Source organism: Triturus cristatus, chromosome 6 (assembly GCF_964204655.1).
Source record: "Triturus cristatus chromosome 6, aTriCri1.1, whole genome shotgun sequence".
In the NCBI taxonomy this organism is placed as follows: Eukaryota; Metazoa; Chordata; class Amphibia; order Caudata; family Salamandridae; genus Triturus; species Triturus cristatus.
Genome location: NC_140589.1, coordinates 256,857,184 through 256,877,072, shown reverse-complemented (window position 1 = coordinate 256,877,072; position 19,889 = coordinate 256,857,184).

Below are 19,889 nucleotides of genomic sequence, written 5' to 3'. Positions count from 1 at the left end.
GGAGCTTTGTACTATTTTCTCTTAAATCATTACAATTGCTTCTCTCTATTTCTACTGATTGGATTTTTTTTTATTTTGGTTTTGGTTTTATATTTTCCCCATTTTTCTAAATTGGTGTGGGATTTGTCTTGTGTTGTGTTTTCACTTAATTACTGTTTCACGTGCTGCATACATATTTTACACATTGCCTCCATGTTAAGCCCGACTGCTCTGTGCCAAGCTACCAGAGAGTTGAGCACAGGTTAATTTTGGGTTTTGCTTGTGCCTTTCCCTTACAAGGATTGTGGTTGCTGCTTGAGTAGGGTTTTACCCCCCAATGACTAACCAAATGTCTTACAATGATAATAACAACAATCATAATAATCATATTAATAATACATACATCGAAGTAGAAGAAAAAGAATATCAACAAAAATAATCATAATAGTAGTATATGAACAATGTTTCATTGTCTTCCTAGCAACCTCAGTACAGCTAATCCACACCACGGGCTCATTGTGGAAAGTAAAACCCCAATGAAAGTGCTCCTCGGTCATGGAGAAAACTTTACTAGTACGAAGGGCGGCTAAGCATCGTGAAAGTGGTATGAGTAAGAACGAAATAGACTAGAACTGTGTTTTTGGAGAGAGACATTCCTGTCTTTATACAGAGCACCTGCCTAATGAAAGGTCAACAAACACAACCATAGCTCCAAGCTCTCCAGGCGTGTCTGTGCTTCTGCCTCTCTCGCCATCTTCCTCCATTTATTTATTTCTTCCCCACTCTCTCTGCAGGAGCCTTTGGGTGATGCCCTGCACATCTGGCTCATGAGAGCAGCCTGAGACACCTGTCAGCACTCTGCCAGGCAGATGTTCGTGCAGCGCGCGCCGCGGCTGGGGAGCTCCCTGGCTGCCGCGTGCACCACGGTGCATTCCAGCGTGTTGACTCTGAGTGTCTTGGGAGAGCGGGCAGCCAGGCGATGCCCACAGTTAAAAGGCTCCCCTCCCCCCGGCTCTTCTCGCGGCCTTTGATCACTCCTCGGGCCTGCTGCAATCTGCGAGCCAGACATATAGGTACAATGTTGGACTGTGTCCTTAGAGGCCGGCATTGAAGCATAGCCGAGCCCTTGACTTCAGCTAACAAGAATTCACGAGTCATGCACTTTCTAATTCCTCCTACATATAGCGCCATCAAGCCTGCTGTCTTGGATTTGGTGCTGTGCTTTTGTAGACGGTTTCTTGGCGCTATATCTAGATTGTTACTATCGCCCGACAATAATATCACGTCGAATAAATGCATCGACCTACTAGTATTTCATTGTAAGGTAAGTACAAATGTGTTAGTCTTAACTCCACCCATACATACCTTGAGAGGTACGAATGAGTGGGATTAAGAATAGTGATGATGTATTTACTGTTCAATGTATGGATAGGCCGATGCGGTGGGTGTGATGTTCTTATCGTGATATGTCACATGCCGTATAGAGAGCCCCACCCCTTCAGTCCTTTATCGTATTGGACAGTTAATAATCTGTGCCCAAGTCCCTTCAACCAATGGATAGATAGGAGTCAGTATGATGAAATGCACCGCCCTGACATCTCTGATGGCAACATATGTTGGCTACGGTTTCACTTACTAAGGAGGTAAGTAGAAGAGGCAACTACTGGTGAAACCATTTGCTGATTTAAGGTATACTCTGCTGAAATCAGTATGCAATCTGGAGGTCACATAGTAGTAGCCTGGCAAGACCAAATGTGCCTCACATCTATGCATGCTATGCATGGTCAATAAATTGGCCGCCATTCATATAGAGACAACTGTTATTTACAGTGCAATCAATCTACCGGACTATAGCACAAAAACAAGCAATATTGTAATCGACAGCTGTAAATGGCATATTATTTTCCTCCGTCCTCTGTGAGAGTGGGAACCTGTTGGGGGGCTTGAATCCCTGGTCGAAATCTTTAATTCTGACCCATTTTGGCTAGTCCAGACAAGGAATTTTGTTCAGTAGTGCAGTTTACAACTCCACATTTCATATAAGAACTGTGCACTCCCATAAGTCAATGGAAGTCACACAATTCCCCCAAAACAACTCATGAACACGTAAAGGTGAGGGCAAACATAGGCTTTATATTAAAAATATTCTGCTTCGTGAAGAAAGACCCTACGATTGAACCCCACGGTACCTGCAGAAGGTGGAACTCTAAAGAGCTACCATCCAGGAAGAGTTGTGGGAGAGGATGTAAGTTAAAGCCAGAGTGGCAATTACGTAACTGGGGAACCAGGTTGGAGTCTCTGGTCAAATCATCCTGTGATCCTAAAAGGAAAAAAAAGTCAGTGTGACCTTGTGTAACTGGTGCTCATGTAAACCGCTCCAGTAACTTCGAGTTGAGTTCACGGTATATAAAACTGCACACAAAAAAAACAATTGTCCATCAACTCTGAGTCATTGTTAACAAAGTAAACGTGACAAGAACCTGGCTTGGCAGTTCGGGCTGGACTGTTCCAATGAGGCACAGGGTCAAGAGTGATTTGCATATAGCTGGGTCTGAACTGAGGTGACGAAGTGAGCTAAAGAATGATGATGGATTCAACCCAGATTTGTGACTGGGGGTGAGTGTCTGAATAGTTTCAGCACTCCGTCCATCATCTCCTTGTGTTTGCTTTGTTCGCCATAAGTTGGCAGGGTATGCCCAGACGTGGGTCCCTTGCTCACTTTGTCACTGGATTCAAGCTAGCCTGGCGGATGAAGGGTGTTACCCATAAACTGGCCCCAGGATGCATCCCAGGATGCTTGTTTCTGGTCACCAGGATGCTTGTTTCCGGTTCAGTGAAGACCTGGCTTGGCAGTTCGGGCTGGACTGTTCCCATGAGGTCCAGGGTCAAGACCGATTTGCATATAGCAGGGTCTGAACTGAGGTGGCAAAGTGAGCTGAATGATAATGGATTCAACCCAGATCTGTGACTGGGGGTGAGTGCCTGAAAAGTTTCAGCCCTCCGTCCATCATCTCCTTGTGTTTGTTTTGAAGAATCCCACGAGAGCATGCTTACAAAATGCCCTGAAGTGCCCCAAGCCCATCATTGAGTACACAGCCAATCCACCTTCTTTTCTGAAAATGGTTCCAAACCTAGATGTTGATGGAAGCCCTTTTCCACAGGCTAATACCAGGGGGCACAGCAACTGAGTATTGCCAGGCAGAGAACCTTCTCTCTCTACCCTGTTTGGTTTTTGAGTATCCCACCTCCATCTGGCGCAATCTGTTGCAGCGCAAACTTCGCCTTTGACTAGATCTGCACGACGCAGGATTCTATTTGGCAGATCCTACCAAAAGCATGGGAATGCAAGGATGGAGGCCATGTGGGAGCATCGGGGACAGTACCCAGTTGTTCCAGGGACCTCTCTGTCCTCCCCCGGATTTCAAGAGCTAGCATTCACAGAGCCGCAGCTGTCCGTCACGAACAGCTTCTACCTTGCACGTGGCAAACACCTGCTCTGACAGGTGTGATTAATAGTATGCAACGTAATTGTGGCTGAAAACCATTGATCTATTCCGAAGGCCCCCCGCTCCGTGCCAAACAGCAAAGCATCCGTGCACATATTAGAAAATGTATCTCTTTGTGTTTGGTAGTTGGAAAGCCTGGGATTTATTAATCACACGCTCTGCAACTACAAAACACTTTAGTTCTTAGGGTACAAACTGCCTCCAACAAAACACACTGCACCTACCTTGTAATTCCTTCCATACTACCTGTGCCCCAAACCTACGGTCCTCCCAATTCCACAAGTGACTTCGATCACAACACCACCACAGTCAGTTGCATATGGCTGCTGCATCTATTCCCCCAAGAACCATGTACTTTAGGAAGATTATAAAGCCACCTAAATAAATGTGCCATATGCATGTGACTGCCAGTGGCATAGCAAGGGGGAGCGGAGGGGCGGTCCACCCCAGGTGGCACGAGTTTTGGTGCTGGTGTTATGTTATGTTATGTTATTGTGTTTATAAAGCGCTCAACTCACCCTGGAGCATCTCGGCGCTGCCTAGTAGACCAACAACTTCGACAGAAAAATCAGCAAAAGGAGAGCAAGAGAACTCAGAACAAAAAAGCTTTTAGTTGTTTCTTAAAGAGTTCGTATCTGGGCGTTGTTCGCAACGCAAACGGAAGCTGGTTCCAGTATTTTGGGCCTAGATAAGAAAAAGATCTGCCTCCTGTCCGAGAAAGACGGTAGCGAGGTACCTGTAGCAGACCCTGAAAGCTGGATCTAAGACACCTTGTAGGGCAATATTTATGTAGTTTTTTTTGCAGATAGAGAGGGCCATCATTGTTCAGAGCAGAGTAGGTAAAACAGCAGATCTTAAAGAAAGCTCTCTTTTTCACCGTTAGCCAGTGAAGTTCTCTAAGTAGTGGTCGAGAGGGGGTGCCTGCAGGTTGATTTAAGATCATCCTTGCAGCAGTGTTCTGGACTACCTGCAACTTGGCTAGGTGAGTCTCGCCTGCTTCTGCCATCAATGCATTGCCATAATCTAAACGACTGGTGACCAGGGCTTGTATCAGAGTCCTGCGATGGTAGGTAGGCATATAGGGAAGAATTTTTCTCAAAAGCCGAAGGCTATAATAGCAGGATGCAGCAGTGGACATAATATGTTCTTTCATGGACAATGCCCTGTCGATTTTTATGCCCAGGTTGTTGACTGAGACCTTAGGGGTGGGGGCAGCGCCCAAAGTAGTTGGCCACCAATCGGTTGACCAAGCCACGGTTGCTTTACAGAGGAGCATGATCTCCGATTTGTCTGGATTTAGTTGCAGAAAATTTGCCGTCATCCAGTCATATATTGCCATCAGACCATTTGCAAAACGGGTTTTCTCCTCCTCTAAGTTATCCCCAATAGTGAACAAGAGCTGCGTGTCATCTGCGTAAGAGATGACCTCGAAACCCAATTGTTCAATCATCCTTGCCAAAGGGGACATATACATGTTGAAGAGGGTTGGGCTCAAACAAGATCCCTGCGGTACGCCTCTCTTCAAGGGCATCTTTGGCGGGGAATAGGGGCCCATACTAACTGTTTGAGATCTGTCCGTCAGGAAATGTTTTAGCCATTTCAAAGCCTTTCCTTTAATACCCCCCGAAACTAGTCTCTCCGCAAGCTTCGCATGCGAGATGGTATCGAAAGCTGCGGAGAGATCTAGGAGGATCAGTATAACTGCACCCCCTGCATCAACTGTTCGTCTAAGCGAATCAGTTACTGCCAGCATGGCTGTTTCTGTGCTGAATCCTTTCCGAAAACCCGATTGAGAGAGGTCGAGGATTCCATTTTGTTCAAGGTAGGAGCAGAGAGGTTTGTTTACAAAGCCTTCCAACAGTTTGCCCAGAAGTGGTAAAAGGGAGATAGGTCGATAATTGGAGAGGACAGCTGGGTTCCGCGGAGGGTTTTTTCAGAATAGGACGGACCGATGCCTCCTTCCAGGCTGTAGGGATGGTGCCTGTGATTAGGGAGGCGTTAAAGATGTCTCTAATAGCTGGGGCACAGCTAGTGGCTAAAAGAGCCATAGTTTTCGGGGGACATATATCATTTGGTGAGCCTGATTTTGCCTTAGATAGGCCCTTTATATGATCTCCTCAGTAGTAATTAGTTCAAAGTGCTCCAGAAAATCCGTAACCATTGGGACTCCGACATTCGGTTTGACCGCCAAATCTGGGATCAATGACATTTCTGGGGGAAAGTTATTATAAATTGTAGATATCTTGTCCTTAAAAGACAAGGCTAGGGAATTACAGAGTTCCTGAGATTCAATAAGTGTTTGGGCGCAACCTCTAGGAGAAGAGAAATATTTGACTATAGAGAATAAAACTTTAGAGGAATTCCTGGCTTGTTCTATCTGTTTGATGGTGAAAGAGCGTCTAGCTATTTTTAGATTTATGTGGTAAGTGGCCAAGGACTGTCTAAACAGAAGTCTGGATTGGCATTCCTTATTCACTCTCCAAATTCTCTCAAGGCGCCTACAGTTCGCCTTTTCCCTCTTAAGCTCCTCTGTATACCAGGGACTGGAATTTCGTCTTATGACTGCATTCTGTTTGATCGGAATGATTGCATCAAAAGCAGGTCAAAGGGCCTTATTAAAGGCTTCTAGTTTATCCGTGGGCTCAATTACATCCGCTTCCCCAGAAGGAGAAAAGATCTTATTAAAGGCCTCTGGGGAGAGATTTCGCCACACTCTATGTTGTCCCAGAGCTATTCTCTTCTGTGGTTCACCTTTTTTTTCCCACGCCTTATTAAGTGTGAAGGAGATCATCGAGTGATCCGACCAAAACAAAGGGTAAGGTGGATCACAAATCAATTGGTCATCGTTAGTAAATACTAGGTCTAATAGGTGGCCCGCTCGATGTGTTGGGCCGGCCACCCGTTGAGTAAGACCTATTGATTTCAACGCGACCAAGAGTTTGTCTATGCGCATACAACAAGGACCCCCAGTTAGTTCCAATTCCTAGGACAGGGTAAAATGCATTTGACAAATAACAGCCTAGGCAATCGTTAGTGATGAAGCTGAATGTGTGTCATAAGGTCAAAGAAGAAAACTAAAGACCACAATGAACATGAAAATACATATCTTTTAGATGCTTTAATCCTTTGAAGACAGCATTAGTCGCCTATTCTTCAGTAGTTCTCCTCTTTTTGAAACGCGCGTCGATTACAATTTAGTCACTTTGCAATATTGTTAATCTTTCTATGTATAACACAATTTTTATGATTGTCATGATTTTAATCCAAATATTTGTATAACAATTTGTTGTTTATATTCAGTTTCTTATGAATGATTTTATATTAGAAAATAAATAAGATATGTATTTTCATGGTCATTGTGGTCTTTAGTTTTCTTCTTTGACCTTATGACACACATTCAGCTTTATCACTAAGGATACCAAGAGTTTGTCTACCTCTGGATTTGCAGTATCGTCCGTGTGGAAATTTAGCTTGCAAACTGAACATTATCTGCGCCATCTTGCCTCTCCCCAGCGCCACGCATAGCAAATGTACGGTCGCCATTTTAGGCACCCCACTCTCTCTCCCCGCTCACTCTCGATCGCCAGCGCTTTCCCCCGGCGCTGCGAGCATCCCCCGCGCGCCGGCCACCCCCGCTCTCTCATACAGGCCATAAACCCTCTCCTTCTGCGCGTCCCTGCTACGGAACCACTTCCGACCGACAACCCATACATGGTCATGCCTCTCCTTTGATAACCCCCTTCCTCTGCGCCCCCTTGTCCGAACTGGTCCCAGGCCATCACCTAGCCCTGCGGATGCAGTTTATTGCCCCTACTGTAAGGGAAACACCCCACATCAAAGGGATTACAGTAGATCAAAGCCCCTACCCCCTGAGACCCGGCCGGTTGCACACACCCCCGGGAATTAGCGGAATTCCCTGCTGCGCGATAGCCATCTCCTACTGTGGATGGGGTGGGAACTTCTACTGTATCTATGTGTGGGAACGGATCTGAACCGGGGCTTCAGGGGATATTCCCCCGCACATCAAGGGAATCTCAAGAATGTACTATGTATAATAAAGCAATAAACCAGTGTATAAGAGACCAGGTCTCAGAGATGCAGTTAGAGCACCTCGTGACGATACCTTGCTGTCTGATCTGATGTGTTCTGCTCCGACGGAATAAAACTTTGTTTCCTGCCTTCCAGTCTCCAGCGCCTGCCTCTTTTATTGGTAAATTATCGAGTGGTATGAGAGGCGATTACCGCCGGGCAATTACTTGAAAGGATACCGACTGAAACTGCCGCTACCATTTAACAATTGGCGTCCCAAACGTGGGGCCCATCAGCGACACGTGGATCCAGTGGGAGAGGTCCCGACGACAGAGTGAACGACTGCAACGATCGGGAGAGCTCCTGCCCAATAGACCCTCGTCTGGCAGCCGATCATCCGAACTTCACTGGTTCCGAGCAGACCTCTCTCGAGTGATCTACGGTCCTGACTGGGAACCATCAGGAGTGCCGCGGCAAATACGGAGAGTAGAGGACGATCGGGCGCTGGAGGCGGAAGACGAGAAACTGTCCACGCGGTCCGGGTAAGGTCGTGATACACGACAAATTGAGAAATAATTGATTGATTGTTTGAAGCTTTGGAAATTCTAGTATTGCTCATTGATTGTTCTTTTTTGAGATATTCGCTGTCTACAAACGGGGAGGAGTAGAAATACTCTCTCTCTCTCCCTTTGCAGATAGTGAAGGGTAGGTAACGCAGACTTTTGTCCCCGTTGAAACCCGTCGTGCCTATCTTTATCTCCCCATTGATTGATTGTCCGAACATTGATTGTTTTGAAGAATAGTGCTTTTTGAGATATTCTCTGTTTGCAAACAACGTAGAATAGGAATATTCTGTCTAGTCTTTGCAAATAGTGAAGGGTAGGTAACGCAGACTTTTGTCCCCGTTGAAACCCGTCGTGCCTATCTTTATCTCCCCATTGATTGATTGATTGATTGTCCGAACACTAGTTGTTCGATATTGGTTCTTTGGAGGTATTCTCTGCTTGCAAATAACGAAGAATAGAGATATTCTGTCTAGTCTTTGCAAGCAGTGAAAAGATAGGTAGTGCTGACTTTTGTCCCCGTTGAAACCCGTCATGCCTATCTTCTCCCCACTGATTGGTAGTTGGTTCTGCCCGGACCGCTTATTAGAGGTGAACCATCCGGCTCCACTGGAGGGCACCCCTAATAAGGACATGTTCACTAAATATGGACTAGTCGCCGTAGCTTATACCAAGCTATGGCATAAATATAAAGCGCCGGGACACTCTTAAAGCGCCGGGACACTCTTTTTGAGTAGCCGTGCGCTATAGAAATGAATAAATAACATAACATAACATAACATATACAAAGAAGGACCCCGAGAGTCAGTGGCCACTGATGGGATCCTTCGACGACCGCAAGATCGAAGCGCTAGAAGTAGCTCTGCGTAGCAATAAGACGACGCCTACTATGCTTGACAGTATCGGCATGTGGCGCAAAGAAGCAACGCAACGGAAAAAGAGGGAAGAAGTAAAAGCAGAAAAGGAATTACGAAAGGCAGCTCACCTTGCCGCTAGAAAGTTAGAAGAAGACATAAAGGAGAGAAGGGAAACTAAACTAAGACAGGAACCCAAAACCTCAGGCCAGTACGCTGTTAGGACCCCTTCTTTGCTCTACCCTGAGTTGTCCTCCAAGCAGCGAACGAATGACGAGTTACTGTTAGGTCCTCCGATCATTTACATGCCCCCTCCGTATGCACCCTCCCAATCAATAGTACAACACCCACAACCCCCGAACACGAGCGAAAGCAGTACAAGGGCCTCGGCCCTCACGGCCTCCGCGCCGGCTGAGCCTCTTGTGCCGAACCCAACGTCGACTACAACGCTAGACGACCATGAGATAGGAAAGAAAGAGTCCACCAGAATGAATCGATTAACTAAGGATGAACGAACAGGAATCGACAAGATAGTAAAGGCACTGGTAGGATCCTTTTTGACCTTACAAAAACTAAAATAACGCTAGGAGTTAGCCCTTTGTGGGACATATGAAACCAAGGGAAGGAGTCAAGCTCACGGTCGAGACGACCGCGAGGTAGCCCGACTCCATTACTCTCGCTACCTAAACATGTCTGCCCTACTGCCCACCCCGCCCAATAAGCATGACAAAATCCCGCACAAACGGAAGCCTGCTGACACCCACCATCGACGTCACCAAACTAGGGCTAGATCGCGCACAATTGGGCTATGTTATTTTTCCGATTGCACAGTAACCTCCTTGTGCTCGTCATCAAACTACAAATATGTACAAACACTCCAACGAAGTAATGTAGTTATAACATTTTAATAACTTATAGGATATAACAAACACACCAACAGGGTAAACAGGTTAAAACACATTTTAAAACAACTATTTACATGACAGTCTGCTGCAACCTCCATCCCAAAGCCTTAACGTCCACGTGACACCGTCCTCGCCTCTCCTTCCTCGAAATCGCAACATTGGCCTGTTTTGGGCGGTCCCTCTTAGTTGACTTTGGGCTATAAAAGCCATGCAAAAATCCCTTGACATCAGTGGCGGGCGATTGTGCGAATAGGCCGGAGGCTATACGAAGCGCCGAAGTTCTGACAACACCAAGGCGGAGCCTGCCACGCTGTGCGGGCCTTTCCGCTTTCTCTTCTTCTTTCTTTAATGAGGGCTGGTGCCCTGGCGGGGGGAGGCGACGCAGACGGGCCTCCCCCACCTCCCCAGGTGGAGGCTCGCCGGGCACCCCAACCGTCTTTAACTCGCCGACCAGCTAAGCTGCGCCCAGCCATCTTTTTCATCGGCCTGCTGAATTTCACCCTGGCACGCTGTGCGGATCTTCCCAGTCACTTCTTCCTTCAATAACGGAGGGTGCCCTGGCGGGGGGAGGCGACGCGGACGGGCCTCCCCCACCTCCCCAGGTGGAGGCTCGCCAGCAGATGAGGGCACCCCAAACCGCATCTTTCACACGTCAGCCAGCTGAGTTGCGCCCTGCCACTTCATTCGCCGTTCGGCTGAGCCGGCACCCCTGCACGCGGCCGCCAGGCAACCACCCAAGCACCGGGTTCACCAGGACTGCCGCTAGCACCCGACGTGAGGAGTGGGCCCCCGCAGCAAGGTAATCGGGGACCCACCCCGGTGGTGATACCATCCAAACTGCTGTCGTCACTGCTACTGGAATCACCCCGGTGGCAGTACCATCCGGACTGCCGCTGTTACTGCTGCTGGCTCCTCTCCGGTGACTGTACCGAAGAGCTGCTGCTACTGCTGCCCTTGAACTCCGGCGGTTGACCCCTCCGGTTCCAGGCCTGTCCCACCGTGAGACTATTCTGGACTCGAAAGCTTGTTTGCTAGGGCATGGGCCCCACCCTTGACAGAACGCTCCCCTCAGCCTTGCAGAATTGGTTGGAGTCATTTGACATTCGACTCCTGCGGACTTCCGATAAGGACAAAACCACCACCATTGCTCTTTTTGCCCCCGGGCGGCAGCCACCTTGCCTCCGCTTGGTGCAGTGAGACAGTAAAGCGTCGGCGGAAGAACCCGCCTGCTGCCCCGCCCTAAGAACAAACCGTGGCATTGCTACAAGGTTGCAGTGACGCCATGCTGACGCAAAGTTGACGCTAACGAAAGTTCTCGAACTACCGAAAGGAATTCTGGTTCAACAGCTAATTCATGGAAAGACTTAGACTGTGCACTGGCCCGACCCCGCCCCAAGATGGCGCTGATGTAGGAGTGGCCTACTACTCCTTGTGGCGTTCCAGCCACGTGACATTTGTGTTAAAAAGAGATATATAAATATATGTATGCGATGCTTTCACACATGATGGTGGGGGAGAGGGGGGGGAACCGATTTTTATGTTAATCTAGTGTTGCTCATGTTGCTCGACGCCTCTCGCACCGTGGCCGGCCTATAGCGGCTGTAGGCCCGTATTTCTACACTGACATTGTTTTAAATAAAGGGCTTCTTAAAAAGGAATTACGGAATCAGTGTCATGACTAATCATCTGGGTTGTTGAAGGTTTCTCTTTTAAATAAAAGATTGTCACTCCTAAGCGAAAGCATACAGATAATACGGACTCAATTTGCCTAAAATATTTTTGTTTAACGGAATTTGTACCCATCACGCCTGCCCCCTCCTTTTTCCAAGAATTGTCAAATCAATAATGAACTATAACTTAAGGTATATGTCGCACGCAAGGTATGGTATCCTGCACCATAATACACGACCAATTGAGAAATACATGCACGACCAGGGAACCCGAATTTAGGAGATGAATGAACTAGAGCATCTTTGCCTCGAACTAAAGAATAATAGGTCCGTGGTATTACCCACCCCTGCGGCTAGCCTGGTACATGGTAGGTAGAACTTTTTGTGTCTGCGCGCGCTGGGGTATTTTGAATACTGCACCTCCCCTCCCCTCTTATTTTCCCCTCTATAGGTCACGACGAAGTTCCGATTGAAGAGTGGAGTGGACATGGACCGCACCAAGTTCAACATCAGGGAAAACATAGGCAAACGTTGTGAGATAGTGCGTAAAATTACAGACCACCATTGGGAACATGAAAAACTGTATGATATGATTGTGCGTGTGTACTACGATTATACGATATGAATGTGTATGCATTTCATGTTCGGGTCACTTGAAGAGAGCGTCATCGTATGATTGAGGTGCTCGTCCACCGATCAAAGGGAGGAGAATAAAGGGTCAGACAACCCATAAGATAAACTACAAAATGCTAAAGGTACGCAGCATGCATAGGAATAGAGGACAGGAAAGGAGAGGTCCCCGTGCTCGACGCAGCCCTGAGTCTCCGTCTTGATGCATGTACTGTCACACCCTATCCGGCATTTGTGTGTACTTGGCCCCTGAATTTATGTCTTTTCCCCGCTTGCGTTTTCTTACATGGAACAGACCCATGCTACTCCATGTTGTGTGTGCACCAAGTGGCCTATTATCTTACCCATCTCTCTCTCTCTCGTTTTGTGTCGTATGTATGCCAAAATAGCCTACTTGATGCACACGTCTCTCTCTCTCTCTCTCTCTCTCTCCTCTCTCTCTCTCTCTCTCTCTCTCTCTCTCTCTCTCTCTCTCTCTCTCTCTCTCTCTCTCACTCTCTCTCCCCCTCCCTCGCAAAAGGCTCTTTCTTGCCCTCTTTTCTTCTTGAATAAATTAACGACATACACCTCTTTGGTAAGTGTATAATTGGCCTGAACACAGTGGTGTTCGAACAAATTGACAGAAACAAAAACGACCATACTTTACCACGTTACTACCTCTCCTTTTTACAAACGTTAAGCCTAATCGGCTGAGAAGGAAAGGACAGGTAAGACGACTGATGTCTCCCAATCTGACCCTCAACACGGGGACTATATGTCAGTGGTTTTTTTGTTCTTAAGGGACACCATCTCCACCGCCCAGAATTACCCCTGACCAATTAGCCCGAAATAGAATGTCTAAAGCACCCTGTTCTCCCAAAGATAACTCCTGCCCTATACTAGCCGTCTCAGAGTGTCCCGAACGAAACAGCTGATGGCCCTGTTTTAAACTGATAAAGGGTCACCTACTGTATGAAAAGGATACTCGTGAACGCATGACCGTAGCACCTCGCACTTACGGGTATTACCAAACCTTGTATTATAGGGCGCAGAAACTGACACCTAGAAGGCCAGACGATGGACAGGGACACCCACAGAGCCCTGCACCACAGCAGTAATTAATAGATTAGTAACACGCACCTTAACATCAGAGTTAATAGACACCAATCATATAGTAACAGATAAGAGCATTTCCGCAACTACTCAGTGGTTGGGAGAGAGAATGAAGTATGTAAATGTCTTCCCTGCCAAAATCCCTAAGACTTTCGTTTCTTATAACCTATTCAAGGATAACCCGCAGCCATCGGAAGAGAGGGGTCGGACGTGACGCACAGTCTGGCTGCGGATCATAAAGCATCTATGACATCGACCAAGGGGGAAGCGACGAAGCAAAAAGGGTGTGAGACGAGACACCATTATCAGAACGATAAGCGCGAAGGGCTACATCGAGGCCCCTGCTCACTGACCAGCGTGCCTGAAGTCTCAACCCGTCGGGCCCGATTGATGGGCCCAGTGCTGAAAGATTCTGCTCTCCTTGGTCCGCATTTTTGATCCGATCTCACGCCACCCCATTCTCTCTTCCTCTTTCATTTGGACTATGACTTTGACCTACTACCGAGGAACAAAAGGCCGGCACCCTGTCTCAAAGTGCCTGTGGTGAACTGTGTTAAGGAACAGGACTGTGATCAAAGAACAGTGAGTGATCACACCCTGCCACGTGAGAAATCGGATTTGAGCTGGACCTTAGCTCCACCGCCGGTGCTCAACAGTGCCAACGAAAGAAGGACAACAATGAGAGCTTACCAGTGATAGCTCTTTATAAAACAAGGACACTGGAAAGAAGGACCCATGTCAAAGTTGAAAATCCTCTCCCAACCACCTTATTATATTAACTATCTTCTTCATGATGTTGCATCAATCACTTCCGACTGTACACTGAGAAGTTAAGAAAATGTAACTTTGTATAGTAACATTCATACAACACCAGCCATGTACACGACTATACTGCAACTTTGAATGTACTTCCTCCTCGCCTACTTTATCAAACTGTATGAGACAATGTACAAATGTGTCAGATTACTCCTGCCTACCCTTAAGACTCTGTATCTTTAAATGTATGACGAACATTGACGATACTGTAACTGAAAGGCTAACGAAGGTGAATATTGGCCGGACAAGCTGGCGAGATATGTTAAAAGGGAGGACTGTGGAAATTTAGCTTGCAAACTGAACATTATCTGCGCCATCTTGCCTCTCCCCAGCGCCACGCATAGCAAATGTACGGTCGCCATTTTAGGCACCCCACTCTCTCTCCCCGCTCACTCTCGATCGCCAGCGCTTTCCCCCGGTGCTGCGAGCATCCCCCGCGCGCCGGCCACCCCCGCTCTCTCATACAGGCCATAAACCCTCTCCTTCTGCGCGACCCTGCTACGGAACCACTTCCGACCGACAACCCATACATGGTCATGCCTCTCCTTTGATAACCCCCTTCCTCTGCGCCCCCTTGTCCGAACTGGTCCCAGGCCATCACCTAGCCCTGCGGATGCAGTTTATTGCCTCTACTGTAAGGGAAACACCCCACATCAAAGGGATTACAGTAGATCAAAGCCCCTACCCCCTGAGACCCGGCCGGTTGCACACACCCCCGGGAATTAGCGGAATTCCCTGCTGCGCGATAGCCATCTCCTACTGTGGATGGGGTGGGAACTTCTACTGTATCTATGTGTGGGAACGGATCTGAACCGGGGCTTCAGGGGATATTCCCCCGCACATCAAGGGAATCTCAAGAATGTACTATGTATAATAAAGCAATAAACCAGTGTGTAAGAGACCAGGTCTCAGAGATGCAGTTAGAGCACCTCGTGACGATACCTTGCTGTCTGATCTGATGTGTTCTGCTCCGACGGAATAAAACTTTGTTTCCTGCCTTCCAGTCTCCAGCGCCTGCCTCTTAAATTATCGAGTGGTATGAGAGGCGATTACCGCCGGGCAATTACTTGAAAGGATACCGACTGAAACTGCCGCTACCATTTAACAGTCCGCATGAAAATTAAAATCCCCAAGAAGAAGAAAAAAATTAGCTGCAAGCACATGCAGTGCTATGAGTTCAACCAGAAGGTCAGAAAAATTAGCTTTAAAACCAGGGGCCTATACAGTAGTGCGCCATACCAGGAGTCCGTGGGAGACACAACAACCTTAAAAATACCTAATTCCAGCCAATCCTTTTGTACAGAGAAGACCCAATTAACTCGCAGATGCTTCTGAAAGGCAATTGCGATGCCACCACCTACTTTCGCTTCCCTATTTAGGTGAATAAATTGGTAATTATCTGGAATAGCCAGATGGATCTGGGGAAGGTTAGTAGAGTTTAACCAGGTTTCTGTGAAGAAACATAATGCAGGGGTATATGAGGTGATGAGATCCCAGATTTCAAACGGGTGTTTGGCAAGGGACCTAACATTGCAGAGGATATTTTTAGAGCCCACGATGGCAGGACTGATTTCCGGGGAGAGACTCCCCAATGTGAAATCCCATGGGAAATAGGCAATGCTGACATACAACAGGACCTTCTAAAGCCAAGGGAAAGGTCTGAATACAGGTGATGTGCTTATGCCTCAATTTCACCCATGTGTGTTTAATGGCCCACAAAGATTCCTCTGAGTGGGTGATACGACTATTACAGTCACTTGCCTGAAACGTAGCAGCATCTCCAGCCACCAGGCGCGCCTGGGCGCGGACGGGCGCATACGGGCTTGCCTTTGGCGTGCCATCGGCGCGCCCGCTGCGCTCGTCCGCTGCGCGCACGCGCTGCATCGCCTTTTGTAGTCAGGGAAGAGCAACGACTAGCGTGCTAAGCGTAAGCCCTATCCAATATGTCTCCCGTTTATTAGCGAGGGAGAAATGCACAAGGACTAACACCATTCATGCCCTGCTATTACTGAAATACCCAGCGCGAAAGGCACCATACATAAAAAACAGATCACACCTGACGAAACAAGGGGAATAAAATACAGGGCTAAGTTAAAAGTATGTAAGAGCAGAAATCAAAGTTAACAGCGTCAAACTCCCGGCTTCCGCCTCAGGAGCTAGTCTACAGGTGTGACCTTCTCCTGCTCTTACCTACTGTTTTGGGTCGGCAAAAGACCCGCCCGATCTACACTGCGGCCATCGAGCAGTCGGCAATCAACAGAATCTCACCAGCACCCCGCACGAAAATGCAGAGACCGCCACGGGTGGCCAAAGGGCTAGCTACGCCACTGGTGACTGCCCCCCCAGAGCAGCTAGCAACCTTCTTTGTTCAAACTTTTTATCATAGGGTCTGTCTGACCTTCTTAGCAGGGTGCTGTGAACACAATGGGCCCGATTCACAAAGGTCCTTTGCACTCTTTGCGGAGGCCCCACAGTCCAGGCAGGAGGCCAGCACTTGGCTGGACCTCCGCATCGCAGTTTCTCATTGTGGAGGTTCCACCAAGGGGCGTAGCTTTGTCAATAATATTGGGGGGGATGAGCTTCACATTTCCCAACAATAACGGAGGCATATAATGTTAAAATATATTATATAACAAGCAGGGCGCATGAGAGGAGTTTATGGGGCAGTGAAAAGGAAGAGGAAGGCAGGTGGTAGGGGTACTAAGTGAGGGAAAAACATATTTTGTAAAATAACCAACATTTTTTACAGAATTTTTAAACATAAAGAGAGTGTGTGTTTTTTGTCAGTGTGCATGTCAAAATTCCTGGTGAAATCTGACAGACACATCACCATACCCGACTGAAAGCAGAGGCCCTTTGTGAATCGGGCCCAATACCTTTCTCAGTCAAAATACAAGCTAAGCTGAGCGTGTCTTAGTCATCTTTTTGAATGGGAACTGGTTGATGGGATGAGCTGGGAGGAGGAATTATTCCTGCAGTTGGAATTAGGATTAAGTTCCACAATGTACTATTTTCTGATTACTCTCCATGCTTAGGGCCTGATGTACAAAGGTGGTATGGCCAAGCAGCTGTTTTTCAACTGCAACTGGTTTGTGACCTCGTCTTCATTTTGTAATGCAACAAAATATTTCAAAATATAAATTACAGGAGTCACCAAGTATTAAATGCCTATAATTTTTTTTTCAAAAAAGCAGACTCAGGCCCTTAAAGGCAAAGAGGCTGATTTTTTGGAAGGAATATGCTGTGATCCTCTTGACTACTGTCCTCTCTGCCAAGGCTGAATGTCACCACCAACAGGGTGGAAGCAGTCCAACTGGATACCTTCCACTTGGTAAATTTGTAACACCCTCTCATGTTGGGTGTCAGTCACCTGCCATTGGTCTGGGAAGGCAAATTCCTATATAATGCATTGATACCTCTCATTGAGCCTTGTAGTGAGGAGGGGCACGCCCATTTAATGCCTGCTCCTCTTTGGGATTGGGGATGAGTCATAAAACACACTTTGCAAGACCAACTCTCATTGCATGTTTTTTTTGCTGCCACAAATCCTATGGATTGCTGAATCATAGGAATTGCAATTGCAAAAGCAGTTAAGACAGCAGGCTCCTGGTTCCTTATCACAGCACAATGTGCAAGTGCAACCTTGAGCCAGGTGCAGGAAGATTAATTCTTGATCTGACTTACAGTTCCACTCTTAATGATATTACAAGATGCCTTCACTGTCCTGCCGCATTGATCAAGAGCAGGCGTCTCCATCAAGTAGCTTGTGAGCTACTGGTAGCTCTCCAACTACCTTAAATTAGCTCTCCTATGTGCAGCCCAACCTACTAAGTTAGAAGTTGTTTCTTGAATGGATCATTAAATGTATACCAAAATTGACAAATCCTGTATTCAATATGAAAATGTGTGCATTTTCAGAACATATAAGCTGCTATTTTAAGAAAAATGGTTGAATTTCCAAAATGTACATAAAGCTAATATTTGAATGATAAATAATGCAACGCTGGTGAGACTTATTAATAGTATTACTTTGATACCAGAGGAATTGCAGCGGTGGCTGTTATTTTTACACATGAAAAGGCATTCTACATTGACAAAACCCTTTTTAGGTCTCGCCTACGCAGCGCGCATGCGCTGCTTTGGAGGAGACCTCTTGTAATCGATTCGGTTTTGAGGGCAAAAACATGCACGGATTGCATTGCTTGAATGGCAACGCGTGCAAGCTTGGCGATTCCCTTGCAGGAGCGAGCTTTGGCGACATCTTGTTCTTCCTTGAGGCTATTGAAACACTTTGACTGCTATTACACATGGTAAACACTAGATGGCATTCATCCTGTAACATGGTCCACAGGCTGCTCACTGCAAATTGTCAACAGTTTTAAGCCAGAGTTACAGCTGCCGAGGGGCGCCTTTAAGCTGTCATTCATTTCTGCAGCGGAAACTGAATGATAGGTCTTGTGGCATTCCTAAAAGTGGCGGGCACGCACCGAGCAGAGAAATTCTGTGTACCCGTTGTTTTTTTCTTTACATTGAGGTTCAACCATGACATGTGTCAGCCTAAAAATCATAAAGGCACAAACGCGCGCCCTCTTAGTCACATGGTGTTTGGTTGGCAGGTTGGTGCATTTGCATTTTGCTGGGCCTCGCCGCACAGACATAAGTGTGGATTTGGGGCAGGAGGGCTCCAGCGCAGCCGTGCTGCGGGGCACACATGGGGGCAGGAGTGCGGCCACAACAGGGCTCAGCAGGGTGGAGACTGCTGCGGCCGTTTGCACTGAACAGGGGGTCATGTATTGAGGGCCGGACCGGGAGGGCGTGGACCTTCTGTCTTCTGGGGTTGATAGGGTGGCTGCCATTCAAAAGCATGGCAGTGGCGCCTGTTTGCATCGCTTCGAGGCAACAAATGTGTGGGAACTCTGGGCAAATTCCAGGGGGCTGGTGAGTGGCCTGACAATTCACAGTGCTTTGTTGTCATGCCTGATGTGCTTGGTGTGAGCTTCTGCCCGCATGCAGCATTGTGGGTCGTTGGTGTCCCTGCAGTGCCGTTTCAAAGGCGCAGTGTGGTGCATTGTATGCAAGGTGAGAGTTCATGTGGTTTTGTTGGGCTGCTGTGGTTTCCCCGACCATGAGTGGTGCAGGCCCCTTGGTGGCACCACTTGTGGTCAGGCATTTGTCGGGTGTCATGTGTTGGGCTCTTTGTGCCTGGGATCTCGTTCGGTTCACTGTGGGTGGTGCTGCTCATCACATGGAGTCCTGTCCTGTTCTGTTGGCTTTGCCAATGCTTTGGGGATTGGAGGCAATGCGCTTGGGGATTGGATGTGACTGGTGACTCTGTGGCTAAGTGTTCTTTCACATCTAGAGGAGTGTCTCGTGCATTCCGATTAAGGCACTTTTTTTTTGCAGTTTTATATAGCGCGAACTCCACCCAAAGTGGTAGGAACGCTATACATAAGCACCAGTTACATTACAAAAGGAGCATTTATTTTGTTAAGCACGTGGAGATTTAGTAATTTTCCCAAAATCACAGGATGTTGAGCTGACGCCGAGACTCGAACCCCGTTCCCAGTTTCAAGGTCGGCCGCTCCAGCCATTAAGCCACATCCGCTCTTGGAGGGAAGGAAGAAAGTTACACAAAACTGCCGACAGAAGGAGACCAGGAATACTTTTTTAGGTATATTTAAAAAAACTGCTGCGGTGTTGGCAGTTCACCGCGGCTCACGGCGCTTTTAATGGGGGGGGGGGGGGGTTTGATTGTGAAGATTTTACAAATGTCATGAAAACGCGTTTTTGTTCAATGCTGAAAACAAATGTACCCCATGAACCCATAATTTGAGGACGATGGCAT